At 39.3% G+C, this 17,988-nt stretch overlaps 2 long non-coding RNA genes across 2 annotated transcripts; both read right to left on the bottom strand.

Moving 5' to 3' along the window:
- Positions 1 to 938: 938 nt before the first annotated feature.
- On the bottom strand, positions 939 to 8,901 carry LOC135711455 (uncharacterized). Its single transcript, XR_010518488.1, has 5 exons — positions 8,709 to 8,901; positions 4,319 to 5,098; positions 4,143 to 4,269; positions 3,035 to 3,191; positions 939 to 1,368 (listed from the first exon to the last, which is right to left on the bottom strand). It is a non-coding gene; the product is annotated as an uncharacterized LOC135711455 (long non-coding RNA).
- A 573-nt stretch (positions 8,902 to 9,474) lies between these two features.
- On the bottom strand, positions 9,475 to 17,567 carry LOC135711454 (uncharacterized). Its single transcript, XR_010518487.1, has 5 exons — positions 17,375 to 17,567; positions 12,984 to 13,763; positions 12,808 to 12,934; positions 11,700 to 11,856; positions 9,475 to 9,528 (listed from the first exon to the last, which is right to left on the bottom strand). It is a non-coding gene; the product is annotated as an uncharacterized LOC135711454 (long non-coding RNA).
- Positions 17,568 to 17,988: the final 421 nt, after the last annotated feature.

Genomic DNA, 17,988 nt, shown 5'->3' with positions numbered 1-17,988 from the left:
TGAATGTTCATTTCAAGTAACAAAAATAAAATTCAGAGGAGGACCGTTCGTTTAAAACACGGTGCACAAAGGCAATGAATTAATCTGCAAGTAAATAACGAAGCTCTTACGTACAGAAAAAGTAGGACGAAGGACCTCCGTCCCACCTTTGAAACAAATTCCTAAATCCAGATTAGAGCTTTTCGTAGCACTAGGATAAGAAATGAGTGGACTGGTTGATTTTAAGCCAACTGAACTGCCAAATCCTAATCGAGAAACGCATATCTTGATTGAAATGGCAGTGTTGCTAGAAACCACCAGGGCATACGTTGCCAAGGTCGTTTGTTTTATTTTTATTTATTGGTCGTCAATCAGTGTAGACCGTTTTACAAAAGTTCTGTTGATTTTTGAATACGCTTCTTTCTTATCCTAAAAACCCATCCTACGTAGCATCTTTGGCTGTGGTGCTATAATCTCAGCTATAATAATAAAAATAATAAAGAAAGTCGTACCTTCGTTAGTCACGATGCTGCATAAAACGAGTGGTGCTCTGGTTCGACTGTCAAAATTGTTCTGGTGGCTTGAATGTCCAAGTCTGGATCAGTTTCAAATTTTGAGAATTCAGAGCTGTGACGAATTTTTGAAGCACAAATGAATGGTGGAATTGACCAGGCCTCCTCGGTTCTACAACAGGCCGCGTAAACGCTACCCGTATTGCTATCTGCATTCGGAGAAAAATAATTATTATTTATTTATGGGAAACAGCAAAATTCACAAACTTACCACGCACTCTTCACAAAAATTGAAGTAAAATGCACCGCTTGATAGAGACAAACCATAACCTGTAAGTAAAGAATTTAAAGGTATGAGGTATTTTAAATGAATTCAGAATTATGGTCCCAATAGAGTGTGAAACTGTTGTTCATTAAGTTAAACATCTAAATAATATACGATAAGTGAATTCATGTCATTCCTTTGTGATATATGCTGTTAAACGTTTAATTTGAAGTCGATGATTTTAATAAAGGTGTCGTGTTTTGCACAACATATAATTTTATTAAAGAATCAGTTGGATTTCATGATCTGGAAATATTTGTGAAACCTCCAGATGAAAACAAGCACAATCCGTTACCCACATCTGAGCATCTGAGGAAATGTTATCGTTGTTTTTCTACAAGTGGGCATTTTACCCCTACCAGCCACTTGACTGGCATTATTGGTTCCTTACCCACATATGCTAAATGCAGTGTCAACAGTGGTTTGACGGAAGCATGGTGCAAGTTCAATGTAATGTAATAGCGTTCCTTCCGGACCCTGGTCGGGACTGATTAGAAAGCGAATTTTATTTGTAGTGCAATGGGACGTGCGGGCGAGAGTATTAAAATAGATCTGAAAACATAAAAAGAAAGCCATATTTCATTATATTTTCATAAGATTTTCATTCCATTTAAAATTAATAATAGGAGAAATAGCTCTAATGTTGGCCTATGGATATAAGATTGGGACTGCTATTTATCCATTTTATCTAGTTGAACGCGTCATTGGGACGGTACTAATGGATAATTTTGGTTGCTATTGAAAATTTAGTCGATTGCTGAATTTATGTATGGGCCCAAATTAGGGGCCTTTAGGCCGACATTACATCCATTTTCTCTAGTTAAGATTTTATTTCTCATTCAAAATGGGCAAAGTTTTAGATTTTACATTATATATGGAATCTCATCTACACACCAATAATCAAACGTTCACACGCGGCATTAGACAACATCATTGACGGCTGTAGCAGTACGCGACTTCCGAGTCTTATTAGTCATAGTTATTACGTCCCAGTGGAACTTCGAATTTGTCTTCAACTTTCATTTCATTTGCCATTTTGTGACTGCCGTCGTTACATGTGCAATGGTGACTACGTGAATGAAACATATTGGCTATCATTACCTGACGATATGGAATATTCATCAGCGAAAGAAAAGAGGGCACAGAATAATAAAATTTATGAAAATGGTACCATAATTTTGGCAAATTTAAATATAGCCCTTTACCTTGTGTTGGAAAAGAGTTTGAAGTATGTTACTATGAAACAATCAAATTGATTTCCCATTGACAGGTTAAAGGCAACCTGAAATTCTGTTAACTCAAATTATATTCACTTTATCTGTCATAATTCTGCAACATCAAAATGTTATACCGTTGTTTAAAGACAACTTTGGAAATCAACTTGCGCCAGAGTAGCACACATCAAACAAAATATAATGCTTGTTATCGGGGGAAGGGGTTGTAAAAGGCTTGACCCTTTTATAAGTTAACGCCTGGACATAAACCAGGAAAGAAAATCCACATGACCTACACATCAGCAAATTCGAGATATTCAAGTCATCAAAAGTTTTATACGTTATGGAAATTAATAAACTAGCTATCGAAATGATCTGTTCCACATATCTGAATCTGATATCCGAAACAAAGCACCCATACCCACCAGTCTTGAAACTTCCATTAAATGTTGTTTGAAGCCTTCCGGAATGAATCTCTAAAGTTCTGTGACCTTCTCCTTTCCTTGATCAGGATTCAAGGTAAAAGTAACCTCTCTCTCTCTCTCTCTCTGTTTATTTAGGATTCTCAACCTAAAAACTTCCTGTTTGTGATCAACCGCGAATTGCGTTATTGAAATTTGTTCCTAGTACGCGAGTGTTAATGTTATTCGGAGTATCCAAGAAGAATTCCAAAGGACTTTTACTGGATAATGTCTCAGAGCTTCCGTCAAGGAGATCCCTAGACCGGTAATTTGATTTTGATTTTGCGCGACAGAAGGGGGTCTTAAGGCCACATTCCAGAACGTGAGTGGGACATGGTGATCACTTAACACTATAATATCGAAAATGAACCACATGCCCGAAAAAAAAAACCGTAGAACGACTCCCATACACCCTCCATGCTAAATCGTGAGTCTCCTACTTGCCCATATCATTGCATGCATTTCAGGTATAAGCGCATTTGATTCACTTTTCAGTAGCTAGTTTGGACAAATATATACTACAATAGAGCGGAGCATACTTACAGTTTTTTCTGGTTTCCATGTACTTATTGTTTTCCTTCACCACCAGCCATCTGACCAGGGCAATGGAACATCAGTTCTTAATGTCTTCAAAACTGGGGGGATTCGAATCGCTCCTCGTGCATAATCCTTCCATATAACAGGTCAGGCATCTCAGCATCTGGAAAGAGCACTCGGTTATTCATATGCTCGGTATGGTTTGTAATAAGACATAGAAAACGAAAAGAGAGAAGATCTGGATTAGTTTTCCGAGGTGACAGCTTTTTAGGAATACCCGTCTAACCATATCGTATCTTATGGTTATGGTTATGGCTTCTGCTTCGGTCTGGGTCGAAGAACATATTCGCAAAGAAGCGACAAAAAATTCCGTTGAACAGAGCTACAGCTGTACTGAGTTGTCCGTAAAGCTTCATTCAGACCAGCATAATCATCGCGGTGAAAATCAAACTCACTTTCATCATTGTATCGTCCAAAGAGGCGGACAGATAAGTTTGACAAAGACTGAAGGATGAAACGGATCAGCATCAATGAGAGCTTCAGGTGTTTTGTCGGCATTAGCAAATATCAAGTCCGAGGTCCGGTTAACATAATTAATCTGCTAAACTTGTCCAGCATAGGCCAGACTGATTATAATCACCAAACAGTAGGTGAACGTCCAAGTTTCTCGGATGTGGCCAACGCAGATCCGATGTCTTTCATCACAAGTCGTGGAAGTAGAAAAATCGGGAGGGATGTATACGTTACACCAAGACCGACCATTCAAACCCATGCTTGAGGCTACCACTCAGCAAAGACGTCAGCAAAACCCAACCGACACCCGTAGAAACAAATCGATGACGTGCGCAAAACCAGTTAAACTACGTGAACGAAGGTTGCATCAGAATCAAACCACCCGGAGGATTGGCGAATCTGCAGATTTAGTTTTAGCTGCATGGCAGTATTCGGACTACCAACGGTGTCAGTCAGGCCTTGCGTACCCACCTCGATAACAGGTATTTCCATTTGGGCTGCTTTAGTAACAGGCTGAAGTAGGTAGTTACCATTCAGATAAGGGGCAGTATCCTTCCCGGCTTCGGCGAGACATATTATATAATACCACTGTTAAACTTACCTGACAAAGCAGGAAGTAGAATAGCCCGACTGTGGCAGAGAGATTAGGGGCTTCCATGGTGCCAACATCATTGTGTTCCAGTGTCAAGCTGACAGAATATAGTTGATCAATCGGCGTAGCGCTGGAACTGGAGAACGAATTAAGTGTTGATCTCGTCAGAAAATATTTGTACTCACCTGCAGTTTCAGGTTGGAAGACCACTTATCCAATCCCACACACAGGGTCGGGAAGATTGTTGAACGACGGCTACAGTGGCAGGACTGTGGTGGGAGGATCGGTGGCTTTCATAGTACCAACATCGTTGCGTGCCAGAGTCGATGTAGTTCGATCCAGGAATATATCAGTTGCAAGGTTACGCAGTTTGTTCACCAGTTCACAGTTAACACACTTTATGAAAGTAGATTCACATTCTTTTGCTTCATGATCACCAGCACATATGAGACAGCAAGTAGAGTTGTTTCAGGAACATGCTGTATGGCCAGACATGGAACATTTGAAGTAGCGGTAGACATTGATTTCTTCAGCCACTCTACAGGTAGACGCGTTGCAGCTTGATCAAAGGATCAAAGTTTCAAATGTCCGAGGAGAGCGGAAGATTGTTTTGCTTTTTCAATTTGAGGTCAATTTCACCAGCACTTAAATCTTCGGACAGACCAATGATTTTTATCCATGATCACTTGTTTCCGTACGGAAACGTTACCGTTCTCCATGCATCGAACATTTTTGACCGAAAAAGCAGCAGAATATATCTTCGAGAGAATATTCTTGATTTGTCACATCAGCACGTTGATTTCCCTTAGGCTTGATAATTACAGTTTGTTCTCTCTTGTTGGATCTCGCTGCGGCTCTTCTGCTTCCGTCCCAAGTGTCGAACCACAAAAGAGACTGGCCTGTCGGACTCTTTCCTCTTCAATAATTTCAGGGTCCAAGCTTGGGTCCGATGATTGATCCGTTCCCTATAAATAAAACAAAAATGGTTAGCAATCAGCTTAAGCAATAGCAATAACATCAATAACAAGGAAATAAAATAAGTCGACAGGAATCTGACCTAGGACCGTCGTGAAAAAAAATGACACTTCAATGAAGAAGAAAACATGCACGCCTACGTTGATCAAAAAGTTTGATTTTCATGATTTTCACCCACTTGCGCATCATCTTCCAGACGCTACCATAGCAACACCATCGTAACCAAATTTTCACATGCCGAGAGCCTATATAAGGAAGGCTGCTGCTAACAATCGACAAGAGGCTTCTGAAGTGGTTTCCAAGCGGACGTCTTTTTGATCGCTCTTCCCATTTTTTCAAGGTAGGATTGATTTTCAACATGTTTGCTAGCAAGGCGAAAAACGGTCGCGATGCTCGGAAGACCCGGTCCAGTCGGATTGTTAGACCGGTGTCTTTGCCCAACTTTATGAGAACCGACCCTGATGGCACACTTACGGCCATTTACCAGCGCATAAAGGCGGCTTCTTCAAAGCCGAAGCTGCCAAAAGCGCAGGATCGTTGGGAGGTTCTCAAAAGATTGCCGGTGACCGATGAATACGATAATGTACGGTCGCTGGTCGGTGAGTACATCCGACGGCCTTTTAAAGCGTCTACTAGCAAACAGTTGATTGGTGAGGGAATTGGGAGCGAAGTTCAAGAATACCGTTACGAAACTACTCCGGATGCCTCAAAGGCGGGTTTTGGTAAGGGGAATTTTGATAATAATTATGAAGGTGTAGAGTTAGATAAAAATATGAATTTAGGAGATAGGGTGGCTTTTGAAGGTCAGTCCCAAATTTTATGTGAGGCATTTAGATATAACAGAGCCGATGTAGATTCGGTTCTGGTAGCAGGTATTGCCAAGGTACAGGAATGCGAGACGACATTAGCAGTATTTGAAACATACGCCAAGATACAACATGATATTTTGGAACGTGTGACGTATGTTCCGACCACTGCTGATGTTTCTACGCAAACTACTATCCCAAAATTACAGCGAACACAGCTGAACTTTATGTATGCTGGGTTTTGGGAGAGGTGTACCTTGAGAGAAAATCAAGGTATGCAAACCGAAGATCAAAATTTGACAGTTCCGAAGCAGCCTACTATGATGCTTCAGAAAAATGCTAGTGGCCCAAATTCAAATTTGATAAAAAATCTTTTTGGTTGGAAATCTTTAGGATTGACATTTTTTGTTTCGGCCCTGGTCCTCGGTTTGCTGGAAATTCCAAATTACATCTAGCAGATTGGTATTGATTTTTGTTATTTGGATCGAGCTCGCTGGTGGTACAACGAATTTCATCAAAATTAATTAGCTTCTCCGAGGTCTTCTGACGAGTAAAGATGTTGTAGCCGGGTACAAACGAATACTTCGAGCTACCATCTTTTCTACGAGAATTCCTCGGAACCCATTAACACCGGATAGGGACCTTTTGGTGAAAAAAATTCGTTTAGGGACCGTGCCTGGATGGCTAAACCTATTGGGAATGGCTTCCAAGCAAACCAATCGATGTAGCAGAATGCTTTCATCGAAGATCGTTTTGTTTATGAAGTTCGAAAGACCACTATCGTGAGCTCGATCGTCGCATTTCGGAGTATTTAGCAGTGTTAGGGTTTTTGATGTAGTATAGGTATATATAGAAAAAGAATCAGGTAGATTGATAGGAGCTAGGACAGGAGCACATATGTGATTGGCAGGGAATGTGGTGGGAGTTTAAAGGTAATGAAAAGTCATCCCTTTTGATAATTTCGATCGAAACTGGTTGATCATAAATTGATTTGATTGAAAATCGGTTTGGACCGAAATTAGAAATAGAGAGGTGACTTTTCAATACATTTAACGGGGCCTATCACATATGTGCTCCTTTTTAACTTGTTAGTCAGGTACTTCCAAATTTACCGTTCATGTATAGTAGCTAGTTAAAAGGGTGGTATAAAATTTCTCGGATTTTAATTTCAGAATGGCCTATTTATTAGCATACTAATATTTTAGTTTTCGAAAACGTAACAAAGCTATTAAAAATTTGATTAAAATGGGAATATTTCCTTCTTTGAGTGTTCATTACGTTGTTTGATTATTTTTGTTTTTCTTTTTCTTTCCGTTGTTATTGTTATTTTTGTTATTCTTTAGTTTGATATTTGAATAAAGAAGGCAATATTCCCATTAGCAAAATTTTGAATAAAAAATAAAATTTTCCATTTTGAATGCACATGATTTCCTACTTTCATGTAAATGGTCCATTTTAGGAAATGAAACTCCGGGAAATGTGATACCACCCTTAGAAGCGTTTTCAATCAGTTAGGAGCTAGGGCAGGAGCACATATGTGATTGGCAGGGAATGTGGTGGGAGTTTAAGGGTACTGAATTCTTTGTTCAGTACTTTTAACGGGGCTTCTCACATATGTGCTCCAGGATAGAGTCGACTTCAGGTCAGAGAAAATTGGTAGTTGGTAGATTGAAAGTGTATTATGTAGAATAGCTAGGGCCGAAACGAGAATTTAATGAGTCCCACATTTGAAATGATCTGCAATTTTTTCTCGTTGTCAATTAAAATTGTAATTTTAGGTTAATATTTTCAAGTTAAAAAAATCCATACCATCTTTTGTATGAATGAAAGTGCTCACTGTAGTGTATCAACTAAGTGGTGTTGCTCAATTTTGTTGAATTAAGTGTTTAAGGCTTCAAAAGATCCTGTTGACCAATGAATTCTTCAAATAGTATTGCCTAACTAAAGCTAACCAAGACACCATTATGGAATGCTCTTCGGCAGGGGAACTATGCCATTAGCGCGAAGCATTTTTAAACCACTGATGCTGGCGCCAACTAGTATTGTGTTTACTATTTGGTCATCACTTGATTCAATAGGATCAGATCCACCGATGCAAGTAGCACAAAATGGGTAAGTGTGTCACTTTTTGATCTAAGTGTTCCTCTAATTGACCCTGACTTGTTGAGGAGGTACCTACGTTCGGTTCATTGTTTGATCTCATGCTTGCAGGATAAAATTATAAACATGGTTTGCCTCTATATCTAGTTCAGCTCTCATACCAATCTGACGCTTTACATTAGTTTTAGACAATCCAAGAAATTTGAATGTTCATTTCAAGTAACAAAAATAAAATTCAGAGGAGGACCGTTCGTTTAAAACACGGTGCACAAAGGCAATGAATTAATCTGCAAGTAAATAACGAAGCTCTTACGTACAGAAAAAGTAGGACGAAGGACCTCCGTCCCACCTTTGAAACAAATTCCTAAATCCAGATTAGAGCTTTTCGTAGCACTAGGATAAGAAATGAGTGGACTGGTTGATTTTAAGCCAACTGAACTGCCAAATCCTAATCGAGAAACGCATATCTTGATTGAAATGGCAGTGTTGCTAGAAACCACCAGGGCATACGTTGCCAAGGTCGTTTGTTTTATTTTTATTTATTGGTCGTCAATCAGTGTAGACCGTTTTACAAAAGTTCTGTTGATTTTTGAATACGCTTCTTTCTTATCCTAAAAACCCATCCTACGTAGCATCTTTGGCTGTGGTGCTATAATCTCAGCTATAATAATAAAAATAATAAAGAAAGTCGTACCTTCGTTAGTCACGATGCTGCATAAAACGAGTGGTGCTCTGGTTCGACTGTCAAAATTGTTCTGGTGGCTTGAATGTCCAAGTCTGGATCAGTTTCAAATTTTGAGAATTCAGAGCTGTGACGAATTTTTGAAGCACAAATGAATGGTGGAATTGACCAGGCCTCCTCGGTTCTACAACAGGCCGCGTAAACGCTACCCGTATTGCTATCTGCATTCGGAGAAAAATAATTATTATTTATTTATGGGAAACAGCAAAATTCACAAACTTACCACGCACTCTTCACAAAAATTGAAGTAAAATGCACCGCTTGATAGAGACAAACCATAACCTGTAAGTAAAGAATTTAAAGGTATGAGGTATTTTAAATGAATTCAGAATTATGGTCCCAATAGAGTGTGAAACTGTTGTTCATTAAGTTAAACATCTAAATAATATACGATAAGTGAATTCATGTCATTCCTTTGTGATATATGCTGTTAAACGTTTAATTTGAAGTCGATGATTTTAATAAAGGTGTCGTGTTTTGCACAACATATAATTTTATTAAAGAATCAGTTGGATTTCATGATCTGGAAATATTTGTGAAACCTCCAGATGAAAACAAGCACAATCCGTTACCCACATCTGAGCATCTGAGGAAATGTTATCGTTGTTTTTCTACAAGTGGGCATTTTACCCCTACCAGCCACTTGACTGGCATTATTGGTTCCTTATCCACATATGCTAAATGCAGTGTCCGGACCCTGGTCGGGACTGATTAGAAAGCGAATTTTATTTGTAGTGCAATGGGACGTGCGGGCGAGAGTATTAAAATAGATCTGAAAACATAAAAAGAAAGCCATATTTCATTATATTTTCATAAGATTTTCATTCCATTTAAAATTAATAATAGGAGAAATAGCTCTAATGTTGGCCTATGGATATAAGATTGGGACTGCTATTTATCCATTTTATCTAGTTGAACGCGTCATTGGGACGGTACTAATGGATAATTTTGGTTGCTATTGAAAATTTAGTCGATTGCTGAATTTATGTATGGGCCCAAATTAGGGGCCTTTAGGCCGACATTACATCCATTTTCTCTAGTTAAGATTTTATTTCTCATTCAAAATGGGCAAAGTTTTAGATTTTACATTATAGGGTAAATGTCGACTTCGGCACCCATTGACTGTTTTCGGCAACCAAAATTTAAACGTTAATTTCACTATGTTTTACCATCAACCCACTTCCCTGAATGTATCCAAACGATTCTTTAGTCTTTCAGCTTCAATCTGATTATATTTGTAGGACCGAGCAATCCTGTTATGCCAGATTTTTATTCAAATGAAGCATACGTACTACAAAATGGGGCTGATTTCTAGTTGCCGATAATAGAACAGCTGGTTAACACGCAGTTCTAATGGGAAGGTTGCCGAAGAAAAAGTGGCTGACGACAATAGTCACACTCACCTGAGAAATTTAGAGCGTTGTAAAAACGCTTTCAAACAGTTTTGAATAATTCTGTCGATTGGAATGGATAGAGAAGCAAGCAGCAGATGAATTGAAACAAACAGACACGTCATATATGTGCGTGACGCTGTGAAAATGCTAATAGAAGTGCGGACGCTGCTTAGATTGACGAGAATACGTAAATTCCCCTATATGGAATCTCATCTACACACCAATAATCAAACGTTCACACGCGGCATTAGACAACATCATTGACGGCTGTAGCAGTACGCGACTTCCGAGTCTTATTAGTCATAGTTATTACGTCCCAGTGGAACTTCGAATTTGTCTTCAACTTTCATTTCATTTGCCATTTTGTGACTGCCGTCGTTACATGTGCAATGGTGACTACGTGAATGAAACATATTGGCTATCATTACCTGACGATATGGAATATTCATCAGCGAAAGAAAAGAGGGCACAGAATAATAAAATTTATGAAAATGGTACCATAATTTTGGCAAATTTAAATATAGCCCTTTACCTTGTGTAAACGGGAAAAGAGTTTGAAGTATGTTACTATGAAACAATCAAATTGATTTCCCATTGACAGGTTAAAGGCAACCTGAAATTCTGTTAACTCAAATTATATTCACTTTATCTGTCATAATTCTGCAACATCAAAATGTTATACCGTTGTTTAAAGACAACTTTGGAAATCAACTTGCGCCAGAGTAGCACACATCAAACAAAATATAATGCTTGTTATCGGGGGAAGGGGTTGTAAAAGGCTTGACCCTTTTATAAGTTAACGCCTGGACATAAACCAGGAAAGAAAATCCACATGACCTACACATCAGCAAATTCGAGATATTCAAGTCATCAAAAGTTTTATACGTTATGGAAATTAATAAACTAGCTATCGAAATGATCTGTTCCACATATCTGAATCTGATATCCGAAACAAAGCACCCATACCCACCAGTCTTGAAACTTCCATTAAATGTTGTTTGAAGCCTTCCGGAATGAATCTCTAAAGTTCTGTGACCTTCTCCTTTCCTTGATCAGGATTCAAGGTAAAAGTAACCTCTCTCTCTCTCTCTCTCTGTTTATTTAGGATTCTCAACCTAAAAACTTCCTGTTTGTGATCAACCGCGAATTGCGTTATTGAAATTTGTTCCTAGTACGCGAGTGTTAATGTTATTCGGAGTATCCAAGAAGAATTCCAAAGGACTTTTACTGGATAATGTCTCAGAGCTTCCGTCAAGGAGATCCCTAGACCGGTAATTTGATTTTGATTTTGCGCGACAGAAGGGGGTCTTAAGGCCACATTCCAGAACGTGAGTGGGACATGGTGATCACTTAACACTATAATATCGAAAATGAACCACATGCCCGAAAAAAAAAACCGTAGAACGACTCCCATACACCCTCCATGCTAAATCGTGAGTCTCCTACTTGCCCATATCATTGCATGCATTTCAGGTATAAGCGCATTTGATTCACTTTTCAGTAGCTAGTTTGGACAAATATATACTACAATAGAGCGGAGCATACTTACAGTTTTTTCTGGTTTCCATGTACTTATTGTTTTCCTTCACCACCAGCCATCTGACCAGGGCAATGGAACATCAGTTCTTAATGTCTTCAAAACTGGGGGGATTCGAATCGCTCCTCGTGCATAATCCTTCCATATAACAGGTCAGGCATCTCAGCATCTGGAAAGAGCACTCGGTTATTCATATGCACGGTATGGTTTGTAATAAGACATAGAAAACGAAAAGAGAGAAGATCTGGATTAGTTTTCCGAGGTGACAGCTTTTTAGGAATACCCGTCTAACCATATCGTATCTTATGGTTATGGTTATGGCTTCTGCTTCGGTCTGGGTCGAAGAACATATTCGCAAAGAAGCGACAAAAAATTCCGTTGAACAGAGCTACAGCTGTACTGAGTTGTCCGTAAAGCTTCATTCAGACCAGCATAATCATCGCGGTGAAAATCAAACTCACTTTCATCATTGTATCGTCCAAAGAGGCGGACAGATAAGTTTGACAAAGACTGAAGGATGAAACGGATCAGCATCAATGAGAGCTTCAGGTGTTTTGTCGGCATTAGCAAATATCAAGTCCGAGGTCCGGTTAACATAATTAATCTGCTAAACTTGTCCAGCATAGGCCAGACTGATTATAATCACCAAACAGTAGGTGAACGTCCAAGTTTCTCGGATGTGGCCAACGCAGATCCGATGTCTTTCATCACAAGTCGTGGAAGTAGAAAAATCGGGAGGGATGTATACGTTACACCAAGACCGACCATTCAAACCCATGCTTGAGGCTACCACTCAGCAAAGACGTCAGCAAAACCCAACCGACACCCGTAGAAACAAATCGATGACGTGCGCAAAACCAGTTAAACTACGTGAACGAAGGTTGCATCAGAATCAAACCACCCGGAGGATTGGCGAATCTGCAGATTTAGTTTTAGCTGCATGGCAGTATTCGGACTACCAACGGTGTCAGTCAGGCCTTGCGTACCCACCTCGATAACAGGTATTTCCATTTGGGCTGCTTTAGTAACAGGCTGAAGTAGGTAGTTACCATTCAGATAAGGGGCAGTATCCTTCCCGGCTTCGGCGAGACATATTATATAATACCACTGTTAAACTTACCTGACAAAGCAGGAAGTAGAATAGCCCGACTGTGGCAGAGAGATTAGGGGCTTCCATGGTGCCAACATCATTGTGTTCCAGTGTCAAGCTGACAGAATATAGTTGATCAATCGGCGTAGCGCTGGAACTGGAGAACGAATTAAGTGTTGATCTCGTCAGAAAATATTTGTACTCACCTGCAGTTTCAGGTTGGAAGACCACTTATCCAATCCCACACACAGGGTCGGGAAGATTGTTGAACGACGGCTACAGTGGCAGGACTGTGGTGGGAGGATCGGTGGCTTTCATAGTACCAACATCGTTGCGTGCCAGAGTCGATGTAGTTCGATCCAGGAATATATCAGTTGCAAGGTTACGCAGTTTGTTCACCAGTTCACAGTTAACACACTTTATGAAAGTAGATTCACATTCTTTTGCTTCATGATCACCAGCACATATGAGACAGCAAGTAGAGTTGTTTCAGGAACATGCTGTATGGCCAGACATGGAACATTTGAAGTAGCGGTAGACATTGATTTCTTCAGCCACTCTACAGGTAGACGCGTTGCAGCTTGATCAAAGGATCAAAGTTTCAAATGTCCGAGGAGAGCGGAAGATTGTTTTGCTTTTTCAATTTGAGGTCAATTTCACCAGCACTTAAATCTTCGGACAGACCAATGATTTTTATCCATGATCACTTGTTTCCGTACGGAAACGTTACCGTTCTCCATGCATCGAACATTTTTGACCGAAAAAGCAGCAGAATATATCTTCGAGAGAATATTCTTGATTTGTCACATCAGCACGTTGATTTCCCTTAGGCTTGATAATTACAGTTTGTTCTCTCTTGTTGGATCTCGCTGCGGCTCTTCTGCTTCCGTCCCAAGTGTCGAACCACAAAAGAGACTGGCCTGTCGGACTCTTTCCTCTTCAATAATTTCAGGGTCCAAGCTTGGGTCCGATGATTGATCCGTTCCCTATAAATAAAACAAAAATGGTTAGCAATCAGCTTAAGCAATAGCAATAACATCAATAACAAGGAAATAAAATAAGTCGACAGGAATCTGACCTAGGACCGTCGTGAAAAAAAATGACACTTCAATGAAGAAGAAAACATGCACGCCTACGTTGATCAAAAAGTTTGATTTTCATGATTTTCACCCACTTGCGCATCATCTTCCAGACGCTACCATAGCAACACCATCGTAACCAAATTTTCACATGCCGAGAGCCTATATAAGGAAGGCTGCTGCTAACAATCGACAAGAGGCTTCTGAAGTGGTTTCCAAGCGGACGTCTTTTTGATCGCTCTTCCCATTTTTTCAAGGTAGGATTGATTTTCAACATGTTTGCTAGCAAGGCGAAAAACGGTCGCGATGCTCGGAAGACCCGGTCCAGTCGGATTGTTAGACCGGTGTCTTTGCCCAACTTTATGAGAACCGACCCTGATGGCACACTTACGGCCATTTACCAGCGCATAAAGGCGGCTTCTTCAAAGCCGAAGCTGCCAAAAGCGCAGGATCGTTGGGAGGTTCTCAAAAGATTGCCGGTGACCGATGAATACGATAATGTACGGTCGCTGGTCGGTGAGTACATCCGACGGCCTTTTAAAGCGTCTACTAGCAAACAGTTGATTGGTGAGGGAATTGGGAGCGAAGTTCAAGAATACCGTTACGAAACTACTCCGGATGCCTCAAAGGCGGGTTTTGGTAAGGGGAATTTTGATAATAATTATGAAGGTGTAGAGTTAGATAAAAATATGAATTTAGGAGATAGGGTGGCTTTTGAAGGTCAGTCCCAAATTTTATGTGAGGCATTTAGATATAACAGAGCCGATGTAGATTCGGTTCTGGTAGCAGGTATTGCCAAGGTACAGGAATGCGAGACGACATTAGCAGTATTTGAAACATACGCCAAGATACAACATGATATTTTGGAACGTGTGACGTATGTTCCGACCACTGCTGATGTTTCTACGCAAACTACTATCCCAAAATTACAGCGAACACAGCTGAACTTTATGTATGCTGGGTTTTGGGAGAGGTGTACCTTGAGAGAAAATCAAGGTATGCAAACCGAAGATCAAAATTTGACAGTTCCGAAGCAGCCTACTATGATGCTTCAGAAAAATGCTAGTGGCCCAAATTCAAATTTGATAAAAAATCTTTTTGGTTGGAAATCTTTAGGATTGACATTTTTTGTTTCGGCCCTGGTCCTCGGTTTGCTGGAAATTCCAAATTACATCTAGCAGATTGGTATTGATTTTTGTTATTTGGATCGAGCTCGCTGGTGGTACAACGAATTTCATCAAAATTAATTAGCTTCTCCGAGGTCTTCTGACGAGTAAAGATGTTGTAGCCGGGTACAAACGAATACTTCGAGCTACCATCTTTTCTACGAGAATTCCTCGGAACCCATTAACACCGGATAGGGACCTTTTGGTGAAAAAAATTCGTTTAGGGACCGTGCCTGGATGGCTAAACCTATTGGGAATGGCTTCCAAGCAAACCAATCGATGTAGCAGAATGCTTTCATCGAAGATCGTTTTGTTTATGAAGTTCGAAAGACCACTATCGTGAGCTCGATCGTCGCATTTCGGAGTATTTAGCAGTGTTAGGGTTTTTGATGTAGTATAGGTATATATAGAAAAAGAATCAGGTAGATTGATAGGAGCTAGGACAGGAGCACATATGTGATTGGCAGGGAATGTGGTGGGAGTTTAAAGGTAATGAAAAGTCATCCCTTTTGATAATTTCGATCGAAACTGGTTGATCATAAATTGATTTGATTGAAAATCGGTTTGGACCGAAATTAGAAATAGAGAGGTGACTTTTCAATACATTTAACGGGGCCTATCACATATGTGCTCCTTTTTAACTTGTTAGTCAGGTACTTCCAAATTTACCGTTCATGTATAGTAGCTAGTTAAAAGGGTGGTATAAAATTTCTCGGATTTTAATTTCAGAATGGCCTATTTATTAGCATACTAATATTTTAGTTTTCGAAAACGTAACAAAGCTATTAAAAATTTGATTAAAATGGGAATATTTCCTTCTTTGAGTGTTCATTACGTTGTTTGATTATTTTTGTTTTTCTTTTTCTTTCCGTTGTTATTGTTATTTTTGTTATTCTTTAGTTTGATATTTGAATAAAGAAGGCAATATTCCCATTAGCAAAATTTTGAATAAAAAATAAAATTTTCCATTTTGAATGCACATGATTTCCTACTTTCATGTAAATGGTCCATTTTAGGAAATGAAACTCCGGGAAATGTGATACCACCCTTAGAAGCGTTTTCAATCAGTTAGGAGCTAGGGCAGGAGCACATATGTGATTGGCAGGGAATGTGGTGGGAGTTTAAGGGTACTGAATTCTTTGTTCAGTACTTTTAACGGGGCTTCTCACATATGTGCTCCAGGATAGAGTCGACTTCAGGTCAGAGAAAATTGGTAGTTGGTAGATTGAAAGTGTATTATGTAGAATAGCTAGGGCCGAAACGAGAATTTAATGAGTCCCACATTTGAAATGATCTGCAATTTTTTCTCGTTGTCAATTAAAATTGTAATTTTAGGTTAATATTTTCAAGTTAAAAAAATTCCATACCATCTTTTGTATGAATGAAAGTGCTCACTGTAGTGTATCAACTAAGTGGTGTTGCTTAATTTTGTTGAATTAAGTGTTTAAGGCTTCAAAAGATCCTGTTGACCAATGAATTCTTCAAATAGTATTGCCTAACTAAAGCTAACCAAGACACCATTATGGAATGCTCTTCGGCAGGGGAACTATGCCATTAGCGCGAAGCATTTTTAAACCACTGATGCTGGCGCCAACTAGTATTGTGTTTACTATTTGGTCATCACTTGATTCAATAGGATCAGATCCACCGATGCAAGTAGCACAAAATGGGTAAGTGTGTCACTTTTTGATCTAAGTGTTCCTCTAATTGACCCTGACTTGTTGAGGAGGTACCTACGTTCGGTTCATTGTTTGATCTCATGCTTGCAGGATAAAATTATAAACATGGTTTGCCTCTATATCTAGTTCAGCTCTCATACCAATCTGACGCTTTACATTAGTTTTAGACAATCCAAGAAATTTGAATGTTCATTTCAAGTAACAAAAATAAAATTCAGAGGAGGACCGTTCGTTTAAAACACGGTGCACAAAGGCAATGAATTAATCTGCAAGTAAATAACGAAGCTCTTACGTACAGAAAAAGTAGGACGAAGGACCTCCGTCCCACCTTTGAAACAAATTCCTAAATCCAGATTAGAGCTTTTCGTAGCACTAGGATAAGAAATGAGTGGACTGGTTGATTTTAAGCCAACTGAACTGCCAAATCCTAATCGAGAAACGCATATCTTGATTGAAATGGCAGTGTTGCTAGAAACCACCAGGGCATACGTTGCCAAGGTCGTTTGTTTTATTTTTATTTATTGGTCGTCAATCAGTGTAGACCGTTTTACAAAAGTTCTGTTGATTTTTGAATACGCTTCTTTCTTATCCTAAAAACCCATCCTACGTAGCATCTTTGGCTGTGGTGCTATAATCTCAGCTATAATAATAAAAATAATAAAGAAAGTCGTACCTTCGTTAGTCACGATGCTGCATAAAACGAGTGGTGCTCTGGTTCGACTGTCAAAATTGTTCTGGTGGCTTGAATGTCCAAGTCTGGATCAGTTTCAAATTTTGAGAATTCAGAGCTGTGACGAATTTTTGAAGCACAAATGAATGGTGGAATTGACCAGGCCTCCTCGGTTCTACAACAGGCCGCGTAAACGCTACCCGTATTGCTATCTGCATTCGGAGAAAAATAATTATTATTTATTTATGGGAAACAGCAAAATTCACAAACTTACCACGCACTCTTCACAAAAATTGAAGTAAAATGCACCGCTTGATAGAGACAAACCATAACCTGTAAGTAAAGAATTTAAAGGTATGAGGTATTTTAAATGAATTCAGAATTATGGTCCCAATAGAGTGTGAAACTGTTGTTCATTAAGTTAAACATCTAAATAATATACGATAAGTGAATTCATGTCATTCCTTTGTGATATATGCTGTTAAACGTTTAATTTGAAGTCGATGATTTTAATAAAGGTGTCGTGTTTTGCACAACATATAATTTTATTAAAGAATCAGTTGGATTTCATGATCTGGAAATATTTGTGAAACCTCCAGATGAAAACAAGCACAATC

This window comes from Ochlerotatus camptorhynchus, unplaced genomic scaffold (genome assembly GCF_037179485.1).
Source record: "Ochlerotatus camptorhynchus isolate MF236.1 unplaced genomic scaffold, CSIRO-AGI_Acam_v1.1 ptg000433l, whole genome shotgun sequence".
Classification (NCBI taxonomy): domain Eukaryota; kingdom Metazoa; phylum Arthropoda; class Insecta; order Diptera; family Culicidae; genus Ochlerotatus; species Ochlerotatus camptorhynchus.
This window is presented reverse-complemented; position numbering and strand designations above follow the sequence as displayed.